The following is an 8,036-nucleotide window of genomic DNA, read 5'->3' as shown; positions in this document are numbered from 1 at the left end:
CCCGTTGCGTGTTTGCGGGGGGGGGGGGGAACCTCTCCAAAAAAAAGAAAAAAAAAGTTGTGATCACCAATTTTAGATATAAAATTCTAGCTGCACATGCAATTTCATTCCAAAATGGGGAGCATCCTGAAACTAAACTGTCTTAAGGTTTAGGTTATTAATAACTTTAAATGTAGTACTCCCTTTTGGCACAGTTGATACATTGTTAGGTCATGTGCATGTACATATATTTCATATGTATGTAATGAAAAGGGGCGGATTGTAAGGACAATGGCTCTGTGAAGAATGATATACTTTATTTGGAAATAAGATCAAAATAATTTTTTTTTAGAATAATTTTTCTTCAGAGTTTACTTTGCAGCCTTATAAAACTGTTACCTTGAAGGTTCAACTAAAGAAATATAGGACTGAGTTACAATGGAGGAATAGGATCTCTTTTAAATGAAAGTTTATAGTTAGATAAGTAATAATATCCCAAATCAGCATTTATATTTTAGCTATTTTCTATCATGTCTGTCAAGTTACTAATCCCTCTGAGCTACTATATCAATCTGAATTCCACTGAGATAGTAAGTTGAAGTTCTGTGTGCTTTAATTTAGGATATCCATTTGATTATTATGTAGTCCAAATATCTGGTGAAAATTTTCAGGCCTCTCATCTTTGGGTATTTTTGTTTTGTTTTGTTTTTAATTTTTCTTGAACATAGTAGTCATGGATATTTTAAAGTTGCTACCTAAATCCATTATCTTCATTGTCTGCTAACTTTTTCTTTTGTTATTTGACTTCTGATCTTATATTTCCACATGTTTGGCAGTTAAAAAATTTTATTGCAGATACACGCATTGGATAAAATTTTGGTAGCTATCTTTAGATATTCCTATTTATTATTGGGATTATAGGTTGGTGAATTCAGTTTTGTCTTGGGTTGAGTTGGGATGGAATTGATTTCAAGGTTCAGTAAGACTCAGTCTAGCTCTGGTTCACCCTCAAAGATTCAATTCTGCTAATATTAGGCCTAGTCATGCCCATGTGACATCAAAATTTAGCAGATGTTGGGCCAACAGGTGGCATGGAGGTTAAGGTGCAGGATCCCACATGGCTGGCTGCATGGTTCAAGCCTCAGATCTGGTGGTTGAAGATTATGCTGGGCACGTGTGCATGAATTCCCAAAATCCCAAGAAGAGAATGGAGGAGAAGAGATTGTGGTGTGGTCATCTGGGAGAGGAGGTAGTGATTTCCCATTTTTCCCTCTCTCTGTCTCTGGGAAGCATGTGCTCCCTATGGCAAAAAATAAAAACTAAAAAATTTGCCCAATGTCTTGAGCATAAAAGTTGTGTTAAAGGAAATGCTATTCAGTGATACTTGTTTAAACACAGTAAGGAGTACTTTATTCAAGGGCACTGTGTTATGATAGAGAACACAGCCGTGGAATTTTGTAGTAGGAGAAAGTTTGAGTTCATTGCTGAATATGGCATGGGAAAATGGAGATTTACAACCAAGGGGCTAGGGTGGGAGTGAGTGGATAAAAATTTACTGAGTTAACATGAGGAGTAAGGATGAGTATGACTAAACCGACCTAACAGGATTCTTGCTGAAGACTGTCCAGGGTGATCAGACGTAACTTGGGAGTGGTTATGAATTAGATAGCATATATCAACGATGGGAGGATTTTGACTAAAATTGCATAGTAGGGTTTTCTGTTTGTTTGTTAACTAAATCTGGATTTTATAAGGAAATGTACAGAGAGATCTAGGAGAGGGGTTTAGGAGCCTGAATAAAGTTTGGTCATGCAGGCCTTGCAGGTGGCATGGTTGGTTGGGAGAGCTGGACTCCCGAGTCCCACACCGCCAGGTCTTTCTTTCTCTCTCTTTCTCTCTCCCTCCCTCCCTCTCCCTCTCTGGTCAAATTAAAAGAAAATAAATAAGTGAAATTAAATAAAAATAATTATTAAAAAAAAAAAGTTTGGTCATGCAAAAAACTTTGTCACTAGGCTGTGTTTGAGGCACATTCAGACTCCACTGAGTATTAATACCAGAATTCCTTTAGTTTTCCTGTCCACTAGCAACAGCCTTTTGTCATGGAGCAAGCCTGATTCTCAATTTCTGGTTATAGCTAGAATTCTCAGAGTACTTTACCATTCATTTTAGACCAGTTTTATTTCTAGAAGGATCATCTTCCTATGCATATCACTGACTGAAGGAAATTTGACTTTGTCTTTCTAAAGTTTGTGTCCTAGCCTTTGACCCTCTTAGGTGCAGCAAATTATCTCATGGGGGAAAATTGGCCTTGCAGTTGAAATATTTCACATCTCTGATTTTTGCTTCAGTCCTGTGTGACTGCTAAGAGCTTTACCGATACTTCTTAACTCCACAGGCTTCTGCTTGAATTGAACTAAGACTACTTTCTTATTCCTTGCCCAGAATTGGTAATTGTGTTCAGGGGGAAAAAACATTAAGCTCACCTCTGAACAATTTTACTATGAAATTTTAATCAAGGTAGGCTTCATTGATTCCATAGCTCTCTGATACCTTTAAAAATATGATTTTTGGGGGACCAAAAAATGGTGTAATGGTTATTTCACTGGACTCCCACATGACTCACTGCCGTTCAAGTTCCAGACCTGACATCTTGAAACTCACACTGGGCACGTTCGCATGCGTGCCCAAAATCCCGAGAGGAGAATTAAGTAGTGATTGTGGTGTGACCATTCTCCCTGGGGGAGTGATATCCTGCATTCTCTCTCTGGCAAGTGCACATGCTCTATAGCAAAAATATCTCTCTGATTTTTTAAGTTGTCCAGCCTTTTCTCACTGATGGGCTAGGTAGTCTGCCATGACTTAGTCTGTACACTATTGAGAAATAGAATTCTTTTTTATTTTATTTTATTTTATTTTTTTTGTGGATAGGTTTTTGCTATAGGGCGCGTGTGCTCGCTAGACAGAGAGATAGAAAGCAAGAAATTACCCCCCAAGGGGGATGGCCACGCTGCAGTCCCTTCTCCTCTATCTTCCTCTCGGGATCTTGGGCACACACGCACACACGCACACACGCCCGGTGTGAGTTTTGTTTGCTTGCTTCTTTCTTTTTTCCTTTGGAGAGGTTTGTGCTATAGGGTGTGTGCACTTGCCAGACAGACAGAGAGAGACAGTGAGACAGCGAGAAATCACCCCCCAGGGAGGATGGCCACGCCACAATCCCTTTTCCTCCATTCTCCTCTCGGGATTTTGGGCACGCACGCACACGCGCCCGCCGTGAGTTTTAAGCCACTAGGTCCTGGACACGAACCGCGGTCAACTATGTGGGAGTCCAGCGACACAGCCATTACGCTAACTGCTGGTCCCGAGAAATAGAATTCTTAACCATGTAATATGAAATTGTGTTAATACTTCTTTTATAATTTTTGAGTCCAGTTTTATTTTTTTGTACAAAATTCTAAGCAGTTCTAAAGAAGGAATGAGATAAAATATATTTATTAAAAAGCATTTTACAATAAAAATTGTTTAACCTCTGTGTAGGTGATTTAAGATCAATAACTTATCATTGACTGCAAATTGGTACACATAGATTATAAGTATAATGCTTTTTATAACAACCCAATACATATTGTCAGTAACTGTTTTCTCTGCTGTAGTACAGTGTTCTGTAACCTGTTATACTTTTTCATGTGTTCTTTTGTCTGTCAGTCCTCATACTCATTTTCCATGAACATTTTTTTTTCTTGGGGGTTTTATTTTATTTTATTTTATATACAAATAGCCAGCATGATTTCTTTCACTGGGTTTATATCTTGGACAATCCATTCAAGGAAGATCATTTAGTCCAACTTGATGAAGCCTATGTCCTTCGCGTACTGACGGAAACACTGACGGCACATGTTGAGGCCGTATTTCCGGATCAGATCATGCCGGTTCGAGCACACGCGGCAAGAGCGAGAGCCCTGGCCGAATTTTCGTGGGTGGCTCCAGTAGAGCTGCTGATGACCCATCCTGCTTTCAGTGGGGTAACGAAGCAAAAGGAAAGAGCTAACGCGCGCATGCGCTCTTCAAATTTTGGGGCTCATTTTCCATGAACATTTTGAGGACTTCTCATACATTGTTTGGATAGAGAAAAAATAAATAAAATTGCATATTTTTGCACAAAAAAGATGCTTTTTATATTCAGTATGCAGTTAAAACTATGTCTCTTTCTCATACAGGAAGAACTTAGTAAAAAGATTAGTAGCTAGTTTTTAAATCTGATGACTCCGTCTTTATAGGTTTTCTCTTTTTCTTTTTTTCCTTTTTTCCCCCCAAAGGACATGTTGTTCACTTGCCAGAGAAAGTACCCATAGGGAGACAGAGAGGGAGAAAAAAAAAAGCACTTTTCCATGTAGGAGGATCATATCGCAATCTTTTTTTCTCAGTCTTTCCATCCTGTCAGGATTTGGGGCATGTACACAAACAAACTTGGTATGTTTTCAAGCTACCAGGTCTGAGCTCAAACCATGTGGGATCCAGTTCTTACTGTACAGGATTTAACTACTGGACTATGGAGTCAGCCAAATAGGCCATTTTATGTTTACAAATTTCCCCTTCTAAAACTCTCACTAGCCAATAAATAAAGAATAATCTGAAAATTTGCATTGCACCTGCTAAAAAGAGCTAGATGAAGGGAGCAAGGTAATACCTCCACCATGGCTCAGCAAAAGATTATTTTAATGATTATTTAAACCTAACTTTTAAGAAGTATTTTTAGTATTATATCATTTATTTATGGGAGGTATAACGTGATTTTACACTATGAGAATATAGTGTGGGGCCAGAATGGCCCTGTGTTTAAGGCAACTGGATCTCATATGACTGACCACACAGTTTGAGTCTTAGGCCCAAAGTGAGAGTTTTCATTTCAGGCTCAGCTTGCAAAATATAGCAGGTATGTGTGTGCCCAAAATCCCGAGAAAGGAGGGAGAAATGAAGAGATTATGGTGTCACCATGCCCCATGAGGGGGTGTTTTTTCACTTTCCCATTTTCTCTGTCCATATCTGGTGAGCACATGTGCCCTCTGGCAAATTAAAATGGAGTAGAAAAGAGTAGAATACAGTGTGTATTGATTCATTCAGGATGATTAGCATATCCATTATCAGCCATTTGTCATGTGTGTTGGGATCATTCAAAATCATCTCTTAGTGGGGGAACCAGCAGTTAGCGTAGTCAACCGTGGTTCGTGTCCCGGACCTGGTGGCTTAAAACTCACACTGGGCACGTGTGCATACGTGCCCAAGATCCTGAGAGGAGAAGGGATTGTGGCGTGACCATCCCCCCTGGGGGGTGATTTCTCGCTTTCTGTCTCTATGTCTCTCTCTGTCTGTCTGGCGAGCGCACGCGCCCTATAGCAAAAACTTCTCCAAAAAAACAAAATCATCTCTTAGTTACTTGGAGATTCACAGTAAGTTGTCCTATCTAATAATACAGATACATAGAAAGTTGTTGCCATCTATTAATACATTCCTTATGTATTTTATAACACTAGAAACTGTTCCCTCTCTCTTTAAGCAATTCTTTTTTCATTAATCAATATCCCTGTTTTCATCCCTATCCCGTCTTTCCCAGCCTCTATTCTTCATCCCTCTTGCTCTATGAGGCCTTTGTTTTGTTTTGTTTAAGTTTATGTTTTAATTTCCTCGTATGAGGTAGAATACGTGGTGTTTTCTTTCAGTTTCTGGCTTATTTCATTTAACATAATGATGTCTTCCAGGCTTCCCACTGAACATCAAAAGACAGCATTTCATTCTTTTTAATAGCTAGTTTTCCATTGTATATGTAGACTACATTTTCTTTATCATTTTGTCAGTTGAACACTTAGATTGCTACCATATCTTGGCTATTGTGAGTAGTGCTGCAGTCAACATTTGGGTGCAGATATCTTTGTAACATACTGATTTACTTTACTTTATAATGAGGCTTATTTCATTTAACATAATGCACACATATGTATACACACACACACACACATTACTAGTAGGATTATTGGGTCATACAGAAGTTCTGTTCATAGTTTTTCAAGGAACCTTCATACTGTTTTCCATGACTACTAATTTACATTCTCACCAAAAGTTTAAATGACTGACCCTTTTCTACATCCTCACATACTTTTTTCCCCTAACTGGGATGAGATGATAATGTCATTGTAGTTTTAATCTGCATCTCTGTAATTATTAGTGATGTTGAACATTTTTTCATGTTTATTGGCCATTTTATATCTTCTTTTGAGAACTGTTTATTTAGGTCATTTGCCCATTTATTAATTGTGTTGTTTGTTTTCTTGCCATTGAGTAGAATCTCAAATATTTTGGTTATTAATACTTATCAGATGGTTGTTACACAAATATTTTCTACCATTCTGCAGGTTATCTTTTCACTCTTTTGATTGTTTGCTTTCTAGTTTGATGCAGTTCCATTTTTCTGTTTTTGCTTTGTTGCTTGCGTTTTTAAGGTTTTATTCATGAACTCATTACCTGTACTAGTGTCCTGAAGTGCTCCCTCTAGATTTTCTTGTTGTAACGTCATAGTTTCAGGTTTTATATTTGTGTCTTTAATTCATTTGGAGTTCATTTTTCTCTATTATTTTTAAGAATTATTTATTTATTATTATTTTTCTTAAATTTGCTGTAGGGTACATGAGCTCACCAGAGAAAGAGAGAGAGATAGAGGGAGAATGAAAAAGCAAGCCACCAGGTCTGGGACTCGAACCACAGTCAGTCATGTGGGAGTCCAGCGCCTTAACCACCATGCCACCTGCTGGCCCTGATTTTTCTCTATTTTTAAAAATTTTCCAGAGAGTATGTGGAGAGAGGTAGAGAGGAGTATACAAAGAGAGGAAAAAAGAGAACTCATCCCTCATCCGGGAATGATCACTCCACAAACCCTTTTAAGTTATTACTTCCTTTTTGGGATTTTGGGCATACATGCACACATGTCTGGTATGTTTCTCAAGCTGCTGGGTCCAGTACTTGAATGGCACCTTTGGCTGTGTGAGATCTGGCTCATGTAACCACCAGGCTGGGCTGGCTTTTATCTTTTTTCTTTTTTTAATAAACCAGAGGGCATGCGTACTTGGCAGCAGGAGACAGAAAGAGGGAGAAAGTATCCCCAAATGGTATGTGGTCATGCTGCAACCCCTTTTCCATTACTCTATCCTATTGTAGGGATAAATGTAGGAAAACAGGAATCCTAAGGACAATTAGAGTGATATTGGGAAATGATACAATTTTTCTGGTAAACAATTAGACAGTGCTTGTTATAGTTAATATAGTCAGTACATACATACTCTGACCAAGTAGTTTTAACCAGATTTTGAATAAAATGGCAATTGGCAGAGAAAGACAAGTTTATATACTGTTGTCCTTAGGCTTGGGGCAAGTCTCCTCTCTTGTGTTGTCTGAGTGGAAGGATTTTAAGTTGAAGGCTTCCTCAGAAATTCTGGGAGTAGTTCATTTCACCAGTGAATCCTCTACCCTAAGCCTGCAGAAGTCAGTAGAGGTATATGGAAAGCCTTGCCAATATCCACTTCAAAGAACAGTGTTCAGCCCTTTACAAGGGGAGCCACAAAATTCTCCTTTTTACGTTTACCCTAGATAACTGAAATCCTAGATTTTGGGTAGGTGGCTTAGAGTATTGCAAAGCAGACCTTTCATTCTGCCTGGTTCTAAAGTACCTATTCTTTCACCTAAAGAACTCAAAAGTTTTTGTTGTTTTATTAATGTACTTCAAGAGAGAAATGAAGTAAATCATGACACACACACACGGACTCCTCCTGGAACACACATAGGATCTTGTCATGCCATGATGCCCTCTTCCCAGGATTCCAGTCAGCCAAGATCATGGTCACACCCACAGGCATGCTCAGTGTGTTCAGGTTAATCCAGAACCAAAAACAGGGCCATCCATATTGTTCTAGTATCATTCTTGCATCCTCCTGCCTATATCACCATGGTGGAGCCTCAACAAAGCTTGGTAATTCTGACTTCTTTCTTTAGAAAGACTTGTCATTTAGGTC

The 8,036-nt window shown here is 38.7% G+C and overlaps 1 protein-coding gene and 1 pseudogene across 1 annotated transcript in view; one reads left to right on the top strand and one right to left on the bottom strand.

Annotated features, from left to right (window-relative positions):
- RIC1 (RIC1 partner of RAB6A GEF complex) overlaps positions 1-8,036 on the top strand; it is a 161,385-nt gene that overhangs the window by 61,419 nt on the left and 91,930 nt on the right. The window lies entirely within an intron of this gene.
- On the bottom strand, positions 3,724-4,015 carry LOC102498915 (40S ribosomal protein S29 pseudogene; annotated as a pseudogene).

This window comes from Tupaia chinensis, unplaced genomic scaffold (assembly GCF_000334495.1).
Source record: "Tupaia chinensis unplaced genomic scaffold, TupChi_1.0 Scaffold000354_1, whole genome shotgun sequence".
Classification (NCBI taxonomy): domain Eukaryota; kingdom Metazoa; phylum Chordata; class Mammalia; order Scandentia; family Tupaiidae; genus Tupaia; species Tupaia belangeri.
Note: the sequence above shows the minus strand (reverse complement) of the source record. Positions and strands in the feature narration are given on the sequence as shown.